General features: G+C 51.8%; 1 protein-coding gene across 9 annotated transcripts in view; it reads right to left on the reverse strand.

Moving 5' to 3' along the window:
• ZBTB7C (zinc finger and BTB domain containing 7C) overlaps nucleotides 1-20,214 on the reverse strand; it is a 348,220-nt gene that overhangs the window by 73,968 nt on the left and 254,038 nt on the right. Inside the window, exon 1 of one of the 9 annotated variants that reach the window (XM_053205572.1) lies at nucleotides 14,240-15,276. The exons of the other annotated variants lie outside the window; for them this stretch is intronic. The gene's annotated coding sequence lies outside the window, so the exon portion shown is untranslated. Of the gene's footprint in view, nucleotides 1-14,239; nucleotides 15,277-20,214 lie in introns of those variants that run through there. 9 annotated transcript variants of the gene reach the window in all.

The raw sequence follows: 20,214 nt of genomic DNA on the forward strand, positions 1-20,214 counted from the left end.
ACGGAACACTTACTCCGTGGCAGGCACTGTTCTAAGCAGTTTATGTGCATTAATTCACTTAACAGTCACCACGACCCCATTGAGTAGACACTATTATGCCCATTTCACAGGTGAGCACACTGAGACACAGAGAGTTTGGGTAACCTGTTCCACACAAACACACAGAGCTTGTGAGTGCTACCACTCAAATGGGGCACATGGTAGGTGTGGGCTCAGCCTGTCTTTGATATTCCACCATCAGCCCCATGCCCCTTCTAAATTCAGCAGAGCCCTAGAGGACTGGCAAACGTAGTGACAAATTCCCCACCACACCGAGCCACCTGGGAGCAGGAGGTTCCCTCCCTCAGTGTGGCTGACATCCCTGGGCTCGGGAGCCACAGGTAACCACCAACCGCCTGTCTGGGGGCATATGTCTAACATGAAGACATCCTCCTCCCAGAAAAATTGCCAACATGTAGCCATTATTGTGAAGAAAAAAAAAATCCAGAGGGTATCCTTAAAAAGACAGCATTAAAAAAAACTCAACTTCTTAAAAAGCTTCTGACACTGACAACTTCAGAAGAACACCCTCAAATCCACGCTCACACGGTAGGAGGGCAAAAGGTAACAACAGGAAGTTGCTCTCATGGTTATTGTCACCTCCTTATCAAAATGATATTCATTAATGGTAAAGGGCCCGCCCCACACACTGCAGCCTAGAAGGTACTCCATAAATACTGGCTGGAAGAATTGAGCTAACCAGGTCTTCTTGGAGAAAGAACACAAGGCTTGAAAGTACACAGTTCCAGAAAGAGCAATCTGGAAGTACTTTCACCTAGACACAACTGAGAATGGTTATCAAAACCAGGAAAACAGGATAGCGCGACCGAAGCAGATAGAGGTTTGCACCAAACGTGAGCAATATCTCTCTGGTGGACGATGAAGGCAGGAGGGGAAAAATATTGAGGCCCGTGGCCACGCTGCATTTACATCTCACCCAGTCAGCCCTCACTAGGTGTGCGCAAATAAAGGCAGTCACAATTCACAGCATCATTGTTTGCTTTTAAATTGTATCCGAATCCAATTCAACTGATTACGCTTAAAAAGAAGAGAGGCAGGAAAGGCAAATATAAGACAGGAAAGATACACACACACACACACACACGCACATGCACACACACACACACACACCATAGAAGAAAATGCTGGGGTCCTAGTGGGTCACAGACCAGCCAAAGACTCCCAAAACTCAGAAAAGCATATTCCCAGAAAGAGAAATGAGAAGTCAGGTCTGGTCCCACCAGGAAGGCAAAGATTCAAAGAAAACAACAAAGGCATCGTTGGCAACCAGAGCTGCTGGCAAAGATGAAAGGATCACACATCTGAGCTGAGGGACAGGTTAATATTGGCCTGCTGGGGTGCAGGAGCTTCTGACCTAGAGCAGCACGGATCGCAGCACAGAAGAGTCACACAACTTGGGGTTGCCTGAGCAACTCTTCGGCTCTGTGGTCTGGGGCAATTTCTTTACCTCTCAAAGCTTTGCTGCCTTTATCTGTGAAGCAGGGGTAATGACAGCTGCCTTGGCAAACTGGACAAATCGGTAAAATATATATATATATATATATATATATATATATATATATATATATATGTATGTATGTGTGTAGAGTTACCATATGACCAATTCTGTTGCTCCTCACTATATACATAAGAGAAATGAAAACATCCGTCCACGAAAACCACCTGTAGGTGAATGTTCCCAGCAGCGTTATTTCCAAAGTGGAAACAACCCAGATGCCTGTCACCTGATGACTGAATAGCCAAATGTGGGTAGATCCATGCAATGGAATATGCGTTGCCAATAAAAAGGAATGAATCACCGATACCCGCTACAACATGATGACCCCCGAAAACGTCATGCCAAGTGAAAGAAGCCCAGTCACAAAGGGCTCTCCGTTTTTGTGAGCTATCCAGAACTGGCAAATCTATAGAGAGGAAAGATAGATTAGCGGTTGTCAGGGGCTGCAGGGGGAAATGGGGAGTAACTGATAATAGGTCTCAAGTTTATTTTCAAGGTGATGGGTGTGTTCTAAAAGCGATTATGGTGATGTTGCAAAACTCTTTGACTCTACTAAAAAGTTTGAACTGTACGTTTTTAATGGGTGAGCTGCATGGTGTGAATTATAGTTCAGGGGCACCTGGGTGGCTCAGTCGGTTGAGTGGCCGACTCTTTGATTTTGGCTCAGGTCAGGATCTCGTGGTTCATGAGATCGAGCCCCGCGTTGGGCCTCGCATTGACAGCACGGAGCCTGTTTGGGATTCTCTCTCTCCCTCTCTCTCTCTCTGTCCCTCTCCTGCTCATGCTCTCTCTCTCTCAAAAATAAACTTAAAGAAAAAGAAAAAAATCATAGTTCAGTAATGACATACATATATGTATGTGTGTGTGTGTGTGTGTGTGTGTGTGTGTGTGTGTATACATATTCTAGTCAGTGCCTGGCATATAAAAAGCATACCCAGTAGTCCCTGTTATCTGCAGTCTGGCTTCCTGTGGTTTCATTACCCAAGGTCAACTGCAACCTGAAATCAGATGATCATCCTTCTGACATAGGGTCAGAAGGTCCGCATAGCCTAAAACTACGTCACAGTGCCTGCGTTCTCCACCTCACTTCGTGTCATCACGCGGTGCTTTACCACCTCACATCATCACAAGAAGAAAAATGGGTGAAGAGCATACAACCAGATATTCTGAGAGAAAGACCACAAGTCACATAACTTCGATTACAGCATATTATTATAATTGTTCTATTTTATTATTGGTTATCGTGGTTAATCTCTTACTGTGCCTAATTTACAAATTAGACTTTGTCATTGGTATGTACAGGAAAAAAAACCCACAGTAAATACAGGGTTTGGTACTACGTGTGGTTCCAGGCATCCACTGGGAGACCTGGAATGTGTTCCCCACGGATAAGGGAGGACTTAAATCAGAGAAGCTACCTGGTAATTGTTGGTTGTATCAGATCATTTCTCCTCCTCATTTATTTGGTGTCAGGATGCAAGAGGGGCAAGCACCACGGGGACCTAAATGCCCTCCTAAGTCAGTCTTGCAACAGGCAGCCGGCTTCAGGTTTCCCTGGGTGGTCCAGTCTCCAGGTGGGACAGGAGGGGTACAAAGAACAGGGAGTGGACCCAGCAGGGTGTGGGTGTGTTGGGCAACGTGAGGGCACACCTGCAGTGCCTCCCAGGCCCTGGGCAGGCCAGCCCTGCAGCACTGGGCTGCTGGGTGTGGGGCTTCTATAAGAAGAGCCCACGCCCAGCTCTCTTGGGATAATTCGGCCTTGACCTCTGCTAAAGCTGCATTCCCATAGTGCTTTGCCAAGGCTGGCAACACATTGATCAGTGCCTCCGTGGCTCTGCACGAGATGCGTTCCAACAGGGCAACACTAAACTGTGGCCACGGTGTTTGCAGAGGCTGTATGGCCTCATCCTCTTCATTTCTGTCCTTTCTTCAGAAGACAAGCCCTCCCTGCTCGCCCCCAGTTCTGCTGACGCGTCCATTCAGGATATGGGCAGCCTTGCTTCCCGTGCCCACTGCAGACCTGTACGCGGCAAAGTCATCGCGGGCCCGCGGGAAGGCGGAGTCGAGGGCTGTTCACCTTCGTTGCTCCACCCAAGGTGTCTGATACCCTTTGGTGGAACGGAATTGGACTCTCGGACCTCCTTTACCAAGCCAGGAGCTCAGCAAAGAATCTCCGTGCTCCTCATGGAGGCACTACTGCATCTCAGGTGCAACAATCTGGGGGCTGTGCTGGGCTTCGCAGGACACCTCGCACCCATGGCCCTACCCACTTAACACCAGCGGTGGCCCCCCACTGGGGAGCCCCAAAGGAGTCCCTGCACAGGCTCTCCAGATGCCCCTGGAGGAGGTGCCGCCCCAGGCCGTGGCGGTTGGGTACTGTCCCTGGTGATCTCCCAGGTCCCTCCCAGCCCTGATCAATGGCAGCCTGGTTAAGTTTAACAACCAGCTCTCCAGGACAAGGAGGGGGGGAAGGCGCCCCTGTGTAGACTGCATCGATTTCCATGGAGTATGTACTCCCACCATGACAGATTTCAAGGATGGTTTTATTGAACAATTGATTCACCAAATTCGTAAAATTTAACAATCAGCTAGAGCATTCCCAAGCTGGTACCAGCCGGCCCCAGCATCCCAGGGCCTGATGTTGAGTGTCTTACGTACCGCTCTGAATGCTAATTAAAAATGTACACTGAATCAGGAAATCAATTGGAATATTCTATGGTGATATTTAAGAACCACCTAATACTACTCCTAATAAAAATCCTCATAGCATCCTGGGACCTGAACCAGGCTGTGGAAAATGGAGAAATGTTTCCGGAAAGGCACCACTGCCGGCCCGCACCCTAAGGGGCAGAGTGATTATGGCTCTGGCTCCTTCCTCCTCGCCTTGCCTCCCTTTCCAACCTGTAGCAGGAACCCTCTCCTCTTCCCAGGCCTCCCCTTGGAAAGCACCTGACAAACTCCTTCATCCCCAGGTGGTACAGACTTGACGTGAGCCTCCTCCTAGGGGACCTCGTGTTTCCAAAAGTGGCAACAAAAGGCAGAGGCAGTGCTTAAACCAGAGGGTTCCAGACCTGGGCACAGGCTGGAGACGCAGCCCTGGGCGGCCAGCTCGCAGAGAGGTGGCAACTGTAATAAGACACATGGAGGGTAAACCCTGTTCCAACCAGGGAGGGTTAGGGAAGGGGGCTGAGAAGATGGTGTGTGCAAGAAACTAAAATCCCTTAAAGGAGAAATATACTTAGAACTAGCCCCCAGGTTGGGGGCGGGGAGTCCTAAGAAGAGGCAGGAGGGAGGGTTTAGAGGGGTAGTTGGGAAGGAGGCATGTAGGGGTGATGGATTCGTCCACTCTCCTGATTGTGGTGATGTTTTCATAGGCAGAGCTATCAAAGGGAACACTTTATGTGCCGGTAGCCCCCCGGCAAACTGTGGACAGGGCTACTTGGCTCACCAGCTTGGACCAGACCAGAGTGGCACTAAGAATTAGGGAAAGGGGACCTGGAGTAGGGTTGGGGGGCAGGGGATAGGACCTCCATGGCTTCCCACCTCCGAACAGCAGGGATTGCAGGGGCCCAGGGAGGGGCGAAGGGAGGAGGGGAGGAAACGGTTATATAAGCTGGCTCAGCAGGCTTCTCGGACTGCCCTGAATTGTCTGTTTGTGAAGATGAAGGTGATATAATTGGAATCAGAGCCTCAGCTGAACCAGGAAATGAGCGGAGATTTAAATACCAGGAGGCAAAGTTTACCAAGGGGATAGGAGGAGAGAGGGAGGGAGAAGGGTGGAGGGGTGGAGATGTGGGAGGGAGCTCTGGAGGAAAGAAGGGGTCAGGAGAGAGAAGGGCGGGGGACGTTGGGAGACAGGAAGGATGAGGAAGGAAGGAGGGATAGGAAGAAGGTAGGGAATGATGGAGGAGGGTAGAGGGGTGCTAAGGAGGAGGGGAGGAGGGAGGGGGAAGGCTGAGGAAGTGGTGGGGGGAGACTGAGGAGGGAAGAGGAAGGGGGGAAACTGAGGAGGAAGCAGGGGGAGGCTGAGGAGGAGGGGGCAGAAGTGGGGGAAGGCTGAGGAGGAGAAGAGGGAAGGCTGAGAAAGGTGGGGGGGGGGAGGCTGAGGAAGAGGGGAGAAGAGGAAAAGCAGTAGAAGGGTCCAGAAGAGGGAAAGAAGAAGCGGAGGAAGAGGGAGGTGGAGGGCTGAGAATCAGTGAGGAAAGGTGCTGATTCAGCAAGGCCAGGGGCAGGTCACACAGTGGGCTTTCTGAGAAGATTCCTGGAGGTTGCCAGCACCATTCAGGCAGTCAACAGGGAAAGGGGAGCCTGGAGATGTTTCCGGAGATACGAGAGGCTGGGGAGGAGGTCAGAGGCGGGCCCAGAGGCTGGGCCTGGGAGACCCCGGGAGCTTGGCACAGCTTTCGGTGCTTCAGGACATGTGGGTGCTCCCGGACTGTAGGTTACACACGGCACTGACATGGGATCTTGCCTGGACAGGGTCCCCTTATGCCCTAGGGGCTCGTTTCCGAGGAAGGACAGAATCTAGGGTCATCCCTGGAGCTGGAGCTCAGGTGTGGACGTGGAACCTCAGAAAACTCCACAGCTGCCCAGTGTAGCAAAAGTCAAGTTACCTAGGACCACAGCTACCAGAGAGCAGCTGTGGAACCAGCTGGTCGAGATGATTTCCTTAGCCCCCCTCCTCTTTTGCTCTCAAAAGGAATTCAGGGGTTCCTGGGGTTTGATTTTCTGCCCAGGAAAATGTCACCTCTTCCTCCTCCCTCATTAAGATAAAACCTCTCCCCCCAAATATCCGTCAGAGTGAAACTCCACCATTAGAAAGTCATTCCTTTCAGTGTGTCTGAGGCTGGAAGAGTGACGTTACTCTTTCCCGGTCACAGGTGTCTGACTCCAGAGCCCAGGGGAACCTTTTTTTCACCTGAGGGGAAACAGTGGGGTGCCCTCAGGGGTGAAGCATCCAGGAACAGTAAGTAGCAGCAGGATGATGTGGAGGGATTGCCAGACTCCAGGGCCTGGAGTTTTTTCATGCAACTTACGAAAATGAGAAGCCGTCAAGAGGAACCTTGCAGTGCAGAGATTTAAGAGATTTAAGTGCAAGGAGGCTAGCCTGGCCAAGCAGGAATGTTAGGCCAAAGAGAGCAGGACACCTAACATGGTAGGCTTTCCCCAGCCCGGGGAACCCCGGGAGCGGGGAGATTTGGGGAAAGACAGAGCCGTGCAGACCTCAAGGTCCATCTACTCTGATGACCCCATGTTGTAGCTGAGGCAACTGAGCCTCCGAGAGGGGAGGACCCTCAGCGAGCCCAGGATGATGGGCCAGACCACAGGTTCTCCCCTTACTCCGTTCCAGGACCGACCACTCAAAAGCACTGGCAAGTTACAGGAACCTGGGGTAAGTGCCTTGTGCCCTGCTCTGCCTGTTCTGTTCTCAGTGAGGCGGAACTTGCTCCTTGCCATGGGATCACTGGATTACCAGAGTGGTGAACCGTCCCTGCAACCGTAATAAAGCAGGGAGAGGGAGCGCTTGGGTGGAAGGCACTGAGTTTTGGGAGACAAAGTCCTGGCGGGGGACATAGCTCAGGAGGTTCTGGAGTAGGGACACTTCCTGGATGAGAAGAGCTTGGAGCGGAAACAGGGAAAGACACACTGTTTTGGTTTCCCTTGTTGGTTTCCCTGCCCCTTCCTATAGGGCCCCTTCACTTTCCAGAACTGGAGAGGTGCAGAAGTGACTTCTGCCATTACAAATGACGTTTATGGGGGCACTTGGGTGGCTCGGTCGGTTAAGCGTCCGACTTGGCCTCAGGTCGTGATCTCACAGCTCATGAGTTGAAGCCCCGCGTCAGGGTCTGCGTGGACAGTTCAGAGCCTGGAGCCTGCTTCAGAATCTGTGTCTCCCCCTCTCTCTGCCCCTCCCCTGTTTGCACTTTCTCTCTTGCGCGCGCTCTCAAATATAAATAAAAACGTTAAAAAAAAATTATGCGTATGGGGGCACCTGAGTGGTTCAGTTGGTTGAGCGTCTGACTCTTGATCGGCACGATCCTGAGATGAAGCCCTTTGTCGGGCTCCGCAAGGAGCTTTAGATCCTCTCTCTCCCTCTGTCCCTTCCCTGCTCATGCTTGCTCACTCGTGCTCTCTCTCTCTAAAAAAAAACAGATGCTTGTGACCACTTGGTAACTTGCAAGGCTTATGAATTTGAGTGAAAGAGCAGGATACAAAATTGTAAACAGTGTGCGTATCACCGCATTGCAACAGACACCCACACAAATGGTGCCTGCCTGGCAAGGAGAGTGGGGCCAAGTGCTGAGCGAGGTTGTCCAAGGCAGGGCCTGGGTGAAGAGGACGGCAAAGCAGGAGAGAGGGGAGCAGGACAGGGACTGTGGATGTAGGTTACATTTTCTAGGCATGCTACACGGAGCAGGCATTACTTTATTGAAAGGAGAAAAAATACTACATTTTCAAAAAAGAAAAAGAGCCTTCTTGCGCAGGAAGAGACCCAAACACAAGCAGCTCTTCACCCCACAAATACTTCCTTGCCTTGGCCCAGGCTCGGGGAACCTGGTTTCTGCCCGTCCCCCGTGGTCCACGGGCTTCGCGAGCAGCAGGATGGTCGGGAGACGCGTGCATGCTCAACGGGGAAGGACCACTCAGCTCCAGTGGCACCGCAGGCTGGACAGACGGCTGTCTATCCCAGACTAGGAGACTGAGGCCCGGAGAGATAAAGTGACTGAACCACAGGCCCACGGGAAGGTCGTTAGTGGGAGAGACCACGGATCCTTAAATGCAGCGTGGTGACCATTTCCGTTCTACATACTGCTTTATGGAATGTATCACAGCCATCATCATCATCACTGGGCGCAGCAGTCTTGTCTCACAAGGACAAAAGAGATCATTTTCTGTGTGTCTTTCGCATGCAGTCCTCGGGGCCCCTCCGGGCCCCACACCACGCCGATCAGGGGGTAGACGCCCTGTGGCTTCCGTGACCACACGTACATTCGCTGCCCTGCATCTGCTGGCCGCTCTGTCCCCTCACCTGGTTGGAAGGACAGACCTCTAAAAGCCTCTCCATTGCTGGCACCTCTTCTCCAGTCTGCAGAGCCTTTTTAAGAGGCATGCTCTTTAGGGAGCTAATTACCTAATTAGTGCATCTAGAGGAAGGCTTAAGTCATGAGGCTGATAATAAGGCAAAACCCACGGAACAATTGTGCTAGGCGGCTCCTTGCTGCCAGCCTCGTTGTCTGCGTCAAATTATTAATTACGATTCTTAATCACTCCTTTTCCCGTTAGAACCCCGGAGATTTCATTCCCTTCATCGCCTGGCCTTCCTAGAATACGCAGTCCTGAATGTCTTTCTTCTTCAGGGCAGTGAGAGGGGCGGACGACTACATCTAGACTAAAGCGGTCATGCTTTCTGCCCGGACCCGAGAGCCACCAGCCTGACCGCTGAGCTGGGGTCTCCCCCTGCCCATGGGTGCTGTCCTGGGGAGGGTGTCCTTGGGCGGGTAGGGCCAAGGAGGGGGTCCAGGATGCGGAGAGGGTGCCGGACAGGGCAGGGGAGCCCAGAGCAGCTGTTGTTAGCCATGTGACAGGGGTGTCAGGCACAAGAGAGATTAGGTTTACTCCTAATACTTCTGTCCTGTTGCAGGACAGAAACAGAACCGGTGAGAATGCTACGTGGAGGTTCCATTCTGGTATCACGGGGTAACTCGGCCAATTTGAGCTGTGTCAAGGACGGTGGGGTCTGTCTGGGGGCCAGACCAGCCTCCAGTGCCCGGACGCTTTCTGGCGGCTGGAGGATTCCTCCCTCCTCTGTGCCTCTTTCTACCCAAAACTGACCCCCACCCCCGCCCCGAGGCCAAGACCGTGCCTGACTCACACCTGTGTCCCTCTCACAGCCCCCCGGGGACAAGGGCTCCACCAACGTCTGTGAATTTGAGTTGGAATAAAAAACAAGCCCAGATTTCAACACATCAAAAAACAACAGAAAATGGAATATTGGGATTGGGGGGGAAAGGTCAACGGGGGCTTAGTTTTCGTGCTCGACTTTTCTCCAAGGGGCGGAATGAATTTCTGTAATATTTGTGACACCAACAATGAAACTTCGAGATCCGAAAGTCAATATGAACCTTTACTGGAGTCCTGAGATGGCATTTTCTCCTTCTTCTAAATATTTGGTAGCCCAAGGTGAGCTACGACCCAGGACTGTTCTGAGACTGTCACAGCTGTTAGGGGAGGGGGTGGTGGGGAGAGACCTGGGGGGGGGGCGGTAGTAGGAGGACCGGGGTACAGGAGGCAAGTTCTCCTTAACCTCGGGTGTGACAGAGGATGAGGTGGCTGCGGAGTCAGCTCAGCCACAACGGTGACCCTCGCTCTGGGGCCTTCTTGTAGACGGACTTCCCGTGTTCATTCATTTTTAGAGACCAACCTTGTCAAAACAAGGTTGTCAAAACAAAACATCTGTGCACATAAAACAGGAGAAACTCAGGCATAGCCCGTCAAGGAAGAAAAAAGAAGAAAAAGAAAAAAAGAAGAAGAAAAGAAAAAAACCCCCCCCACAAATGCACAATGTTTTGATAGGCAAGTTAGCAATTTAGGACCCAAAATTATTATGTACATTTTCTTTGAGCTGGCAATTCTACTTCTCACTGCTTATCCTAATAATTAAGTACGCGCAATGGTTTTATTACCCGGTATTGATCTCAGTATTGCTATGCCATGGGAAAAAATTTTAAATGTCCAAAAAAAAAAAAAAAAAAAGGTTAAAGTATGAGATGGTACATTTATATAATGAAATGACTTGTAGCCATGAAAGTAACGCAGATAAATAATTTACTAGCATGGGGATATGTTCTGTTGTGACATGTACAAACACTGCTGTATAGAATGATCCCAATTTGCATACTAAGACATGTTCACAGAAAAATGTCTGGAGTAATATAGATGTATATTTTTAAGATTTTTTTTTTAAAGAGTTTATTTTGAGAGGGAGACAGAGCATGCACGTGTGCGTGTGGGGGAGGGGCAGAGAGCGAGAGAGCAAGAGAAAGAGAGAGAGAGAGAGAGAGAAAGAGAGAGAGGGAATTCCAAGCAGGTTCTGCATTGTCAGCGTGGAGCCCGAGGCAGGGCTCGATCCTACGAACAATGAGATCATGATCTGAGCCGAAATAAGGAGTCGGAAGCTTAACCCACTGAGCCACCCAGGCGCCCCTGGTGTAATATATATTTATAATAATCACGCTCAGCAAGAGGATTATAGTGGTGTCATTCCCTTTCTCTTATTGTCTGTATTCTCCTAATCCTGTCTTTCAACAATGGATGTGTGTTACTTCTATAATTTAAAAAAGAAGTTTAGTACTATGTATGGTTTCTCCAGGAAAAGAAGATCATTGCAGACGGTTGAGAAAAAAACTCTGCAAAGTGTATGTGTAGAAACCCATTATGCGTGTGTGTTTGCGTACATTCAGAGAAAAACGAGAGGAAAATTCTAAGAGGATTGTAACAGGGGATGAAGGGTACCCTTTCTAAATAGCAGGAAGATGAGTATTTTGGTTGTTTAAACCTTTCTATGTAAAATAACTATTTTAACATAAAAAGCTTTGAACTTAAAGACCGCGTGGCCTCTTAATTGCTTACTGGGTTCAGCGCTTTAGAGAAAGGGTAACAGTCATCCATGCAGATCACACCTGACTTTGAGGGCCCATCAGAGGAGAATCCGCCCGCACGAAGCCAGTAAGCTGACAGGGTGATATTTCCTGAGCAATCCTTGAAGGTGCCCTTCCTGCAGTCAGTCCTATGAACGGGCATTCTGTTGCAGACAGGAGAATGACACGAGAGACAAGTCCCTGAGCCTGCTGGCCGGTAGACCACCTGCGACGCCAACTCCCTGCAGTCTTGCTTCCAGACCTCGGTTTTCCTCATCTGCTCAGATGGGGATACTACTCTGACCTGCCTCCTTTCTTGGGTTGTGGGTGTTCACGCAAAAGCAAAATTCCGCAGGCGCAGGAAGAATAATCACAGGAAAGACACAGAAGAGACAAGAAGGTACGTTCAATAGGGCCATTTGGAGCTAAACTGGTTCGGAACTCACTCTGGCCCCCAGGGCTGGCAGGAGGCAAGAGTCAGGAGGTGCTCCGTGGGGTCTCACCTCATCGGGGACTGCCTCCTGACCGAGGAGGGGGTCAGGAGGCTCCAAGTCAAGAGGAAAGCCATGCAAACCTGCAGGTCTAAATTTCTTCCAGAATCTCAGACACGGAGAATGTGCAAATGATGAACTCATCTGCAAACCCAGCCCCGACGCAGATTCGGTCTCGAGTTGCATTTTGGCTGCCGGTGGTATAAACACGGCCCCGGCTATATCAGTAACCAGCTCGGCCTCCTTCCCGTGCAAGGCGTGCTCCTGGCCAACGATCAGTGGAGACGCACCAGGAAGCGGCACACGGGGTGGCTGCGGAGGAGGCACTGCGGGCCGGGAGGCGCCCGAGACCTTGGGCAAGTCCCCCTTCACTCGGGGTCTTTGTTGACTCATCCGTAAAATGAGGGTTATGTTGCCCCGTGAAAGGTCTGGTCCACTTTTGAGCTCCTGGGATCACTCGGTAACCCAGACGCCGTAGTTCGGTTCTTGACAGCGGTCACAATACTGGGATGGATGTAAATATACAGGAGGCCGGAGTACTGGGCAGGAAGGAGCTCAAGATAATATCCAACTAGGAGCTGACGGACAGCTGGGGGAGCGAAAATGGGTACGACCACCTTGGGACACGATTCGGCATTATTTTACCAAGGGACGCACACGTACCCTCTCACCCAGCAATCCCACTCCTTCATGCAGAGCACAGAGAAACTCCCAGACCTCTGCTCCCTCCTACCTAGATGCTTCCAGCTCAGTCTGAGCCCACCTCCTCTTCAGTCCTCAGGACAGATGAACACAGGGCCCGTCGGGTCCAAAGTCAGCTCCCACCCCCAGTCTCTGCTGGGTTTGCTGTCTTCCACGACTGTCCCTGCCTGTCACTCTGCCGGTCACACTGGGGCCAGCCAGGTGCTCATCTTTCTGTGGCTGCCGTGGCCTGCTCCCTCCATGCCGGTGGCTCTCCGGACCCTACCACTTCCCAGAGCCTCAGAGGGTCCTTGCTCTGACCCCTCACCTGCCTGGAACTTGACCCTCTGTGCATATGATCTTTAGTCCCAGTGCAGACTTAGAGCCGGCCCACTACGTGCCCATCATCCTCTCGTTGCCCCATGCGGGGAGATGCTGAACAAGCATGGCTCCTGCATTGCTGTTCCACAGCGAGAAGCTGACAGAGCCAGCGCATAGAGGACAAAGAGGCAGCTGGCTTCTGCTTTTACCCTACGCCTCCCTCGGCGGAGGTCCACATCAGGCAGGGCACCCGTCCTGCCTGTCACGTGGAACCTATTCTTGTAACACAATCAAGCTGCCCTTGGCCGAGGCCCGAGGCCCTTTCTCCCCCAGCCCACATCTCCTGCGCATTCCTGTCCAGGGTGGATAAGTCCCAGGCACCTCGTGTTTACAGGCTGCCTTGCAGAGGTGGCCCAGCAAACGCTCCGAGACCCAGACAGGAGCCGGGGCCCAATCTAGTGCCCATCAGAGTCTGGAGACGAGAGCTGGGTTGGCAGGGTCCCAGAGGGGTGTGGCCGCTCTCCCAGAGATCCTGGCAGGTGCGAAAGGATAAGCACACACCTGTCAGTGATCTCCCGGGGGCGTGGCCTCTGCCAGTGCTCGCAGGTTCTCCTCCCAGTCTTGGTGCCTCAAAATCCCCTTCTACTGGGCATCACCTTACCTGTCCTTCACCTCCCTGCCTGGGACTTCTGTTCATATCAGCAGAGCTAAGCAACACCTGTCTTAACAAGACCTTGCTCTAATCACGACCCTCCTGGCTCCGCCTTCAGGGTCCACGTCACTCACTCAATTTATCACTGGCTCACTTGCTATAACATCCGATGAGCCCTTGGCAAGTCCTAGGCAGTCTCGTGGACTGTGCTGGGGACTGGGGGACACAAAGGTAAGCACAAGGGCCACACTCCTCAGACTGTCCCTCAAAGGCCTCCTCTATGGGGACCCCACCTACATTTCCGGCCGGATCCTACCTCTCCCCTACCTCTACCTCCTAATGCAGCCAATCCGGAATGCTCACTTTCTGAGGACACCTGAGCCTGCCACCACTGTGGGTCTGCGTCTATCATTCCTTGTATATTGCTGTTGAAATCCTTCCAGGACCCGTTCAGGGGACACCTCCTCCAGTAAGCCTTCCTGGTCAACCCCACCAGAAGCTGGTGTCGGAAGAGAGAAGGCACAGGACCTGCATCGCCCAGTCCATCTAGTTGTCCGGTCACGTTGTGAGAAAAAGGGTGCTACATTCCTCAAGGGCAAAGGCTCTGCTCTCTGATTCTTTCGCGTCTCCCATGGTACTTAGCACACCTCTGCGCACCTGAGAAAAAAGCTGTGACCTGAGAAAGGATTTCATTTTTTCCTTTCCAGTGATGCAGTTTTCCTAGGGATGGGTTAGAGCTGGGAGTCTAGCCAGCTGCCTCCGTCACTCCGAGGACCCAGCAGCCATGGAAACGACGGGTCTATTTTCAAGCAGAAACAGGCTATCCCACGGCATACCAGTCCCTCCATGAGCAAAGCAAGTTGTCAGCTTGCTTTATAAACCATGAATCTTGCCTTACCGTTATCTGCAATGCAGGTGCCTCAAAGGCATGAAGGGTGTCTAGCAGGCAGGGCAGACCAGAACCCACGGCCAGCGTCAGCAGATGAAAGGTAACCGAGAGAGATGAATGAATGCCAAGTAGGTAAGTTCTTGGGTGGCTCTGGGAGGGTCACTTAGCCTTTCTGTCCCTCAGCTTCCGACCTAATGCGACGACAGCCTTCCACGGAGCGTAAGCTCATGGGTGTTACAGGGAGACTCCACGGGTTCAAATCTTAGCTCAGTCAATCTCCTACCGTGACCATATACAAGTTACGTGACCGCTTCGGCCTCATTTTCTCATCTATAGAATGGAAATAATCACTAGCCCCTCCCTGGATGGTTGTGAAGGTTCAGCAAGTCAACACAAGTGAAACACTTAAAACAGTGCCTGGGCATCACACGCTCTGTGGACGGAGCCTTTGTGACGTCTAATGAGCCATCCGCGCGGAGCTAAGCTTTAGTCAAAACATCTCCAGAGCAGCGGTACTGATTTCTATTCCTTCCAGAAGACCTGGGTGGGGAATATCTGTTTCACTTCACCTTTGCTTTTATTACGTTGACACAGCGTTGTGAAATCGACGAGTTAAAATTAAAAAAAAAAAAAAATGTAGCATCAGGGAGCTTTAACTCGGGGATTTTTACCAGTAACGAGGCGGGGCAACAATTGCTTCATATGTGAACCGGTCATTAGCCACATGCAATCCCACATCCGTCAACTGTCAGCTCCTTTCCCCCCCTTTTATGCCACTAAGACCCGTGCCTTTCTCTTAAGGTTTCAGAAGCTCTTCATAGGGTTGATACCTTAACTTTGTTTGGCCATATGTGTTACACACGCCTGCTTTAAAACATTTTAAATAGGCAAACGTTCATAGGGAGACCTAAAGTATTCAGTGTTTGCCGGAGTATTCCTCTTGTAGCATTTTAGCCTAAGAAAATACGGCTGACTCAGTCAGAGGAGCATGTGACTCTTGATCTCGGGGTTGTGAGTTTGAGCCCCGTGCCGGGTATAGAGATGACTTAAATTAAAAAAAAAAAAACTTTTAAAAAGTTCTAAAGACTAAATATTTTAAAAAAGAAGAAAATATTCGGATTTTGGAGCCAAGGTGTTCATTCTCGCGCTATTTATATTAGGGAAAACTGGAAACCAAATGTTTAGCTATTGTGGCATATTAATGTGTGTGAATAATGTGAAGCCATTACAGTGAGTTTCCTATGAATGATTAGAAAATGCTCACAGCTAAAATGTTAAATGAAAAAAAGCAGCACAATATCCAGCGTAATCCCAATACGGACAAAAAAAAAAAATTACACAAGTGCTTTACAAAAGTCTGCAAGAAGTTATACCAAAATATTAATAGTATTAACCAGAGCTAGTTCTGAGTGGTAGAATTACTGATCCCTTCAACTTTGTACCTTTCTGGCTTTCCAAATTTTCTATAACAAATGTATTTTTTCACATATTTTTTTCTTTACAAAAAATTTTTTTTAATATTTGTTTTTGAGAGAGACACAGAGAGAGACAGAGCACGAGCGGGGAAAGGGCAGAGGGGGCTGGAGACACAGAATCCGAAGCAGGCTCCAGGCTCCGAGCTGTCAGCACAGAGCTCGACGTGGGGCTTGAACCCACGAACCACGAGATCATGACCTGAGCCGAAGTCAGACCCTTAACCGACTGAGCCACCCAGGTGCCCCTCACGTATCTGTTCTTAAAGGAGATTTATTTTTATCCCACCAGTCTCTCAAAACCCAGCGCCCATCAGATGCCTCCCTGGGAGGCTTCTTAGAACACAGATCGCTGGGTCCCTCCCCCGGACTTCCTGGCCCGAGATTCTGCATTTCTAACAAGATCCTAGGCCATGCCACTGGTCCAGACCACACACTTTAAGAACCAAGCCTCTATACTAGAGGGTATTTTTTTTCTCCATTGCCTTGTTTCCATCCAGATTGAGGTGATGAACACTGGTGCCCGCTTTTCTTAATCTTTGAAGATTGATTGTTTCCACCCAGCAAGAAGGAGCCAGAACATCACCGCAAGCCCAACCAACAGGCAAGCGTCGTCTTTCCCGCTGCCAGCCCCACATTCTTGGAAGACCTATGTTCCACACATTCCTTCCCTAAAACTACCAGGCACCTCCCTGGCCTTCTCATTTTACAAGCAGATGAACTTTGGGGGGTCTGGGCGCACTTCTCATTTGTAGTCAGCTCCCATACTTTGAATGAACTTTCACATGTGATGGGCAGGTCCTCCCAGTCGGACCCCAAACTCCCAGGGGGCTCGGGGAACCCTGCACGGGCCTGGCACAGGTGCTTGGTAAATAAGTGATGGTTTGTTTGGGTGCTCCAGGGACTGTTACAGGCTGGGAGGACCCAGGGGAGGGCAGAATTGGCCGGGCCTTACCCTCAGGAAGCTTACGTGCTAGTAGGAAGGCATACAATCTCACAAAAACATAAATAATCTCATCGATGGGGAAGAGCACTCTGAAGAAAGTAAAACAGAAGAATAGAATTGTAAGTAACGGGAATGGGGGGGTCTCCTTTATTTGGGGGCTCAGAAGGGGCCGTCCGAATCTGCAGGGTGTTGGCCCTCAGTGAGGTCAAAGGGACAGAGCGGATCTCACTGGGTCTGCCAGGCTGGGGTTCCTCAAAAGTAACCTGCACCGTGCCCTGAGATTTCTACTCAGTAGGTCTGGGGTGGAGCCTGAGATCCTGCATTTCCATCGAGCTCCCAGGTAGGGTCCAAGCCGCTGGTCCAAGGACCGACCTCTGATTAGCAAAGGCTTAGGCCAGAGTAAGTTTAGAATCTAATCACAGTGGGGTCCACCGAGAGTTTGAAGCTGGAGAGCGACAGATCCTATTTATGTTTTAACGAGATGATTCTGGGGGAGAGGACATCTGGGAGGCTCCAGATCAGAGCCTGGGAAGCAGGAGCTCCGGAGCCAGCGGAGGGCGCTAGGCAGCTGGAGGCGGCAGCGGAGGTCCGGAGGAGGGGTCGGGTCCAGGATGTGTGTTCGAATGCGGGCTAGCAGGACAGGCTGTGTGACTGGGCTCTGGGGGAGGGGAGTGGTGGGGGGAGCAAAGGAGATTGAACCTGCCGCCCAGCAGGTGGCTTTGGCTCAGGTCATGATCTCATGGTTCGTGAGTTCGAGCCCCACGTCAGGCTCTGTGCTGACAGCTCAGCACACCTCAAAGGGCAGGACCATACTGAACCTCATCCTCCCGTCAACCCATCAACGATTTACTCGGGGACTGAACTGGGTGGCTTCTTTGGCACCGTGCACACACAATCTGGGCTCCGGGACCCCCCTGACGTGCCTGCAGGTGAGGCTGGGAAGGCACGTGGTAAGTTTGCAGGCTTGAGTCCTCCTGGAGCATCAGCTCGGAAGGGAAGGCACACGGCTGCAGGTGGCAGCTGGGCCCTGGGAGGCTCTAGGAGAGTAAGTGGGCACCTCGGGGGTCTCTGTCTTGACCTTCAGTCTGGCACGGCCCTCCCAGGGCGGTCCCAGGGCTCCTCCCGGGGAGGCAGCCGCTTTCCATCATGCCTGCTCCTATGCTTCCCACAGAGCCGGGCCTGGGAGCGCTGTCCTCTGTCTTCCACCCCAGCTGAAAGAGAGCCATCTCTCAGGGACAGAGCTCCAGGCCATGGAGCCTGGCCATGATCCAAGAAGAACGGGCGGAGAAGAAAGAGAAGGTGGACCACCCGTGCAGGGACAAAAATCTTACATAAGCGACTCTCAGGCTCCCATGTGTTTGTATCCTCACGGTCGGCCTGTGCTCTGCCCCCACCAGAGCCTTCCCCTTCCTGGCACACGCCAAGCTGTTCTTGCTGTGCATCGTCAACCTTCTACAGCCTTCCACGGTTGCTCCAGCCTTCCTTTCATTCCTTTCCAATGTTGGCTTCATGCTCACGTAAAACTATTTTGTTGATTGTATCACAATATCCAAGGGCAATTGTTGAAATGCACGCGCTAGAATCCCTGCCCCATGCTTACACTTACTCACACCGCACCTGTTTCCCTCTCTTAGTTCCCTTGGAGCCGGCACCCCATGAGTTCCCATTTATGCAAACGCGATTCTGGACTTAGCTCTGCGCGGAACTGATGGGCAGTCATCCTCAAGGAAGCTTTGGATTGGATGAAAGGAGGCAGTCCGGCAGGGCGGGGGATGGCAGGAGAGACAGCAAGAACAATGCCGTGAGTCCGCACCTGGCCAGGCAGGCATGTTGGAGGAGTCCTTGAAATTAGAGCTTAGAGGACAGGCAGAGGACCGCGGGACCCTGGTGCCAAAGAGGGTGCGGAGAGAGGGAGAGGGCTGTGCCGGGCACACGGTGGCTTTGCTGTCCTGAGGGCTCCAGGGGGGCCCGGGGAGGCCGGCTTCTCATGGTGTAGCAGCAGCGAAGCTGGAGAATTAAAGTGTGAAGCGACCTGTGCCTGGGGCCCCGTGAGAGCCCACGGTCCCTGCTGACTTACAGTCTGGGGAGGTTTCCTGCCTGTGCTGGGGGAGGTGCTCACAGCTGGCTGAGCTGAGCTGGGCGCCATCGGGTCTGGCTCGGGAAGGGGGATCTGCATGGACGATACGGATGCCAGCACAGCCTGGTGGAGGCACAACGGCGTGGGCAGCACAAGCTTAGTTCTGTTACTTCTTTTAATGGTGCTTCGTACATCCACTTCCACATTGCTGGGCGAGGTGTGCGTTTGTCCTGTTCATGGTATACGATATTCAACCGAGTGGATGGCAGAAAATGGGTATCACCATTCTCTGATTTTGGACTACCTCGTTTGTTACTCCTCTTTCTCTCTCTTATGAAGATGAAGTCGTTATTTTATCTTTACTTTAGAGGCGCACGGACTGCTGGAGCAGGCTGTGTAGGGGGTGAGGGTAGAGAGCACACGTGCTGTCCTGCCCATGTGCAAGTTCCCCGTGAAAGGGGCCTCTAAGCAAGTGGTGCCATTTACCCCCACTTGCCGTGCAGTTCTAGCTGGTTTCGCTGAGAGGGCTCAGAAGAGCGAGGCTGGTGAAGGCTGGGAGCGCAGGCATCAGGCCGACTTAATCTGTTACAACACGCTCCGGTGAAGCATCTGGAATGGGCAGCAAAGTGCACAGGGTGGAAGCAGGGCGGGGGCATTCCAAGGGAGAGGAGAGAACCAGAGGCCAAATGAACATGAGCAAGAATTCCCTGAAATGGGAGGGAGTGTTCCAGAATGGGGAGTGGGGAGTCCCCGTCCAGCTGTATATACAGTCTGCCCCACGAAGGAAAACTGCCCTGTGCCTCTGTGACCCTGTGCCAGATTCACTGGGGGGTGCTCCGTGAATGAATGAATGAATGAACGAATGAACAAACGAATGAATGAATGAAGGAGTGCGTGAACAGACACAATGGCAGCAGCTTATGTAACTCACACAATGTAATCCTCAACCCCCACCCCCACCAGACCCTGACCCCCTGTAGAAGGGAGGGGTGAGGCTGGGAGGAGCCTGTCCCTGGGGCTCTGTCCAAATTGGCTGACACCCTAAACTGTAGCATCTCCCTCCTGGCAGCTGTGGCCTGGGTGATGGGTCCCCAGGCACAGAGACCTCCAGCCTGCTGCCTATAACGGTACCTAAGCATGGATCACTGACTGCCTTATGGCCACCTATCATGTGCTTGGCTCCATGCAAAGCCAAGGGCTGTGGGCGGAGGAGAGGGCCTTATGGGATACACTTCCTGTCTACAGTAAGTTTACGAACTAACGAGAAAGACGAGCCATGTACAGAGTGCAGAGGGCACAGAGGTGATCCACCCAGGTCCTGCTCCACATTCGCTGCTGGGAAGCAGTCAGCGGTCAGCCCTCAGCTCAAAAAAGCCCTTGGAGGATTTCCTGGGCTGCAGAGCCACCTGACCCAAAGACATACCTGTCCAGGGACACCCACATTCAAGGCCTGCCTAAGGCATCAAGGGCTCTATAAAGGCAGGGCGTT

Source organism: Acinonyx jubatus, chromosome D3, assembly GCF_027475565.1.
Source record: "Acinonyx jubatus isolate Ajub_Pintada_27869175 chromosome D3, VMU_Ajub_asm_v1.0, whole genome shotgun sequence".
In the NCBI taxonomy this organism is placed as follows: domain Eukaryota; kingdom Metazoa; phylum Chordata; class Mammalia; order Carnivora; family Felidae; genus Acinonyx; species Acinonyx jubatus.